The following is a 5,422-nucleotide window of genomic DNA, read 5'->3' as shown; positions in this document are numbered from 1 at the left end:
AGAAAGTATAGTACTTAGGAAATTTCTAACTTGTAGATATCTAAAAAAATGTATTCTTGATAAATTATATTTATTAGATAATTGTTCAAAAGACATAAGGGAACCATCTAAAAATAAATCCAAAAACCATGAAATACCCTTAGTCTTCCAAATTTGAAAAGCACGATCCATAAAAGAGGGAGGAAAAAATATGTTACCTAAAATAGGAATCGCTAGCCCAAATTGGTTAAGATCAAAAAATTTTCTGAATTGAAACCAAATACGTAAGGTATATTTAACTATCGGGTTAGACACCTGTTTAAGGCGTTTCAAATCAAAAGGAAGAGAGGAACCTAAAATAGAGCCAAGTGTATAGCCCTGAACAGATTGTAATTCCAATGCTACCCATTTAGGAATGGGTAGTATATCCTGGTCAAGTAACCAAAATTTCATATGTCGAATATTAATTGCCCAATAATAAAATCTAAAGTTAGGTAATGCTAAGCCTCCATCTCTCTTAGCTTTCTGTAAATGTATTTTACCCAGTCTCGGGTTTTTATTTTGCCAAATAAATGAAGAAATTTTGGAGTCAACTTTATCAAAAAAAGATTTTGGAATGAAAATTGGTAATGCCTGAAATATATATAAAAATTTTGGCAAAAAAAACATCTTAACTGCATTGATACGACCAATCAAAGTTGAATATAAAGGAAACCATTTAGATGAAAGTTGAATAATATGGTCAATTAAGGGTAAAAAGTTAATCTTAAATAAATCTTTGTATTTACAAGTAATTTTAATCCCAAGATATGAAAAATAATTATTAATCAATTTAAATGGAAAGTTATGATATAAGGGAAGTTGTTTATTAATCAGGAAAAGTTCACTCTTACTAAGATTTAATTTATAACCTGAAAAGAGACTAAATTGTGCTAATAACTCTAAAACAGCAGGGATGGATTTTTGAGGATTAGAAATATATAAAAGTAAGTCATCAGCATAGAGTGATATTTTATGGGACTTTAAGCCCCGAGTTATCCCAGTAATATTTGGAGCTTCTCGAATGGCAATTGCAAGAGGTTCTAATGCAATATCAAATAATAAAGGACTAAGAGGACACCCTTGTCGAGTACCTCGAAAAAGAGGGAAAAAAGGTGAGCTTAGAGAGTCAGTACGGACCGAGGCCACAGGAGAATGATATAACAATTTAATCCAGGATATAAATTTCGAGCTAAAATTAAACATTTCAAGCACCTTAAATAAATAAGGTCATTCTACTCTATCAAAAGCTTTCTCAGCATCTAAAGAGATAACACTTTCAGGAACATTTTGTGAGGGGGTATAAACAATATTTAACAGTGTGCGAATGTTATAAAAAGAGTAACGACCTTTAATAAAACCCGTTTGGTCTTCCGAAATAATAAAAGGAAGTACTTTTTCTAATCTATTTGCTAATAACTTAGAAAAAACTTTAGAATCAACATTTAATAAAGATATTGGTCTATAAGATGCACATTGAGCAGGATCTTTATCCTTCTTTAATGTTAGAGAGATTGACGCTCTATTGAAAGATTCAGGAAGTTTACCAAGTTTTAATGAAGCCTCAAAAACCCTACAGAGCCAAGGGATTAATGAAGGTGCGAAACATTTATAAAATTCTACGGTAAACCCATCAGGGCCAGGAGCTTTCCCCAAATTCATAGAGAAAATAACATTCTTAATCTCATCCGTGGTAATGGGAGTATCTAACATAGAAGACATATCCTGTGAAATCTCAGGGAAGTCTAGATTATTTAAAAAATCATTCATATATTTAGAATCTCGAGGAGACTCTGATTGATATAAGGAAGAATAAAAATCACAGAAAGTTTGATTAATCCCCACATGATCAAGTATCAGTCGGTCATTTTGGTTATAAATCTGATTAATTTGAGATTTAGCATTATTAGACTTCAGTTGATTAGCCAACAGTTTGCCAATTTTGTCACTGTGTACATAAAATTCACTTCTTGTTTTCTTTAATTGGTTTACAATCGAGGATGAAAGTAATAAACTGTTTTCCATTTGAAGTTCAGTTCTTTGTTTATATAACTCCTCAGAAGGAGCTATAACATATTTCTTATCAATTTCCTTAATCTTGTCCACTATTGCCAACTCCTTCTGCTTCAGCTTCTTCCTCAAAGCAGCAGAATACGAGATAATCTGACCACGAATATAAGCTTTAAAAGTATCCCAAAGAATGTTCACAGAAATATCCTCTGTATAGTTAATTGTAAAAAAAAGATCGATCTGTTCATTCATAAAGTTAACAAAGTCCGAGTCCTGAAGCAGCAGCGAATTAAAATGCCATTCTCTATTATTTTGTGTATTGGCCTTAATTTTAATAGAAAGCTTAAGTGGAGCATGATCCGAAATGGTTATAGAGTCATAATCACATTTAATCACTGAAGAAATAAGACGAGAATCAATAAAGAAATAATCAATTCTTGAATAGGAATGGTGAACATGTGAAAAAAAAGAAAAATCTTTTTCCTGAGGATGCAAAAATCGCCAAATGTCCGTCGACCCAGAATCAGAGAGGAATGAATTAATCAAAGTTGCAGATTTATTAGGTAAGGTCCGTAGAGGAGCCGAATGGTCCAAAGCTGGAGATAAACAGATATTAAGGTCTCCGCCCCAGATCAATGAAAACTCATTCAAATTCGGGAACTGATTGAATAATGATTTATAAAATTCTGGACAGTCCATATTAGGAGCATAAACATTAACCAAAACTACCTTTTTATTAAATAGTAGACCACTAACCAGTAGAAATCTACCATTCGGATCAGAAATAATATCATGTTGTATAAAAGTAACTGAGGAGTCTATAAAAATAGAGATGCCTCGAATCTTAGCATTGGCGTTCGAATGAAACTGTTGTTCCTTCCAGAATTTAAAAAAGCATAGTCTGTCCCCCCTCCGCACATGGGTCTCTGGTAAAAATAAAATTTGTGCTTTAAGTCTCCGGAACACTTTAAAAACTTTTTTCCTTTTAATAGGATGATTAAGACCATTAGTATTCCAGGAGACAAAATTAATAATAGACTCCATAAACCCTAAAGTCAACCCGCAACAAGGAGGATTGACGATAGGCTCGACCCACAAACCCGGAAAGGGAACAGAACAAATAAGAAATACCGGGAAGAAGAACGCAACCAATACTTCAATAGTGTACATAGCCCAAGAAGAAAGAAACTAAAACATGAAGCCCCTCCCACCACCCCCCACCCATAACCCCAAGGCTAAATCTAACGCAGACCAGCCCGAAAGAAGCAAGCACTAAAACTACCCCCATGACTTCCGGTATACGCTCCCTAAAGCTGGAGCTTTTTAAAGCGTCAAGTTGGATCAGTCACCAGGACTGAACGAGATGTACCCCAGGCTACTGTGGGAGGCGAGGGAAGAGATTGCTGAGCCTCTGGCATTGATCTTTGCATCATCAATGGGGATGGGAGAGGTTCCTGAGGATTGGAGGGTTGCAGATGTTGTTCCCTTATTCAAAAAAGGGAGTAGAGATTATAGACCAGGGAGTCTTACTTCAGTGGTTGGTAAGTTGATGGAGAAGATCCTGAGAGGCAGGACCTCTGAACATTTGGAGAAGCATAATATGATTAGGAAGAGTCAATATGTGAAAGGCAGGTCGTGCCTTATGGAATTTTTTGAGGATGTGACTAAACACATTGTTGAAGGTGTAGTGTATATGGATTTCAGCAAGACATTTGACAAGGTTCCCCATGCAAGGCTTATTGAGAAAGTAAGAAGGCATGGGATCCAAGGGGACATTGCTTTGTGGATCCAGAACTGACTTGCCCACAGAAGGCAAAGAGTGGTTGTAGACGGGTCATATTCTGCATGGAGGTCGGTGACCAGTGGTGTGCCTCAGGGATCTGTTCTGGGACCCCTACTCTTCGTGATATTTATAAATGACCTGGATGAGGAAGTGGAAGGATGGGTTAATAAATTTGCCGATGACACAAAGGTTCGGTGTGTTGTAGATAGTGTGGAGGGCTGTCAGAGGTTACAGCGGGACATTGATAGAATAAAAAACTGGACTGAGAAGTGGCAGATGGAGTTCAACCCAGATAAGTGTGAGGTAGTTCATTTTGGTAGGTCAAATACGTTGGCAGAATATAGTATTAATGGTTAGACTCTTGGCAGTGTGGATGATCAGAGGGATCTTGGGGTCCGAGTTCATTGGACACGCAAAGCTGCTGCGCAGGTTGACTCTGTGGTTAAGAAAGTATACGCTGCATTGGCCTTCATCAATCATGGGATTGAGTTTAGGAGCTGAAAGGTAATGTTGCAGCTATATAGGACCCTGGTCAGACTCCACTTGGAGTACTGCGCTCAGTTCTGATCGCCTCACTACAGGAAGGATATGGAAACCATAGAAAGGGTGCAGAGGAGAGTTACAAGGGTGTTGCCTGGATTGGGGAGCATGCCTTATGGGAATAGGTTGAGTGAACTCGGCCTTTTCTCCTTGGAGTGACAGAGGATGAGAGGTGACCTGATAGACGTGCATAAGATGATGAGAGGCATTGATCGTGTGGATAGTCAGAGGCTTTTTCCCAGGGCTGAAATGGCTAACATGAGGGGGCACAGTTTTAAGGTGCTTGGAAGTAGGTACAGAGGAGATGTCAGGGATAAGTTTTTTGTCGCCTCAACTGGAAGGACTGTTTGAGGCCCTGAACGGTAGTGAGGGAGGTGGTGTAGGGGCAGGTAGGCACTTGTTCTGTTTGTAATGATAAGTACCAGGAGGGAGATCAATGAGGAGGGATGAATGGACAAAGGAGAACATAGAGAGTGGTCCCTGTGGAAAGCAAAAAGTGAGGGGAAGGAAAGGTGCTTGGTGGTGGGATCCTGTTGGAGATGACAGAAGTTACAGAGAATTATTTGCTGGACATGGAGGCTGGTGGGGTGGTAGACGAGGATAAGAGGAACCCTATCCTGGTAAGGTGGCAGGAGAATGGGGTGTGAGCAGACATGCATGAAGTGGAAGAGATGTGGTTGAGGGAAGTGTTGATGGTGGAGGAAGGGAAGCCCCTTTCTTTGAAGAAGGAGGACATCTCCTTCATTCTGGAATGAAAAGCCTCATCCTGAGAGCAGATGCGATGGAGACGGAGGAATTGAGAGAAGGGGATGGTGTTTTTACAAGTAACAAAATGCAAAAAGAGGCATCTCTGGAAATCCAGCTTGTTAACCCCTTGCCACAGGACTTCGTGGCGAGAAACCCACCTTTCTCGGGCTTCGTACACCTAGGGTGTATACAACTTTGGTCCCGCCAAACCCGTGAGGTGGGGATGTCTCGCCCACCCGAACCCTGGCTTGTGTGAATGCTGTGTGTTTTACTGCTCCCCTACAATTGCCCATTGGCAGGAAATAACAGATCATACACTGCATA

Source organism: Mobula birostris, chromosome 26, assembly GCF_030028105.1.
Source record: "Mobula birostris isolate sMobBir1 chromosome 26, sMobBir1.hap1, whole genome shotgun sequence".
NCBI lineage: Eukaryota > Metazoa > Chordata > Chondrichthyes > Myliobatiformes > Myliobatidae > Mobula > Mobula birostris.
Note: the sequence above shows the minus strand (reverse complement) of the source record.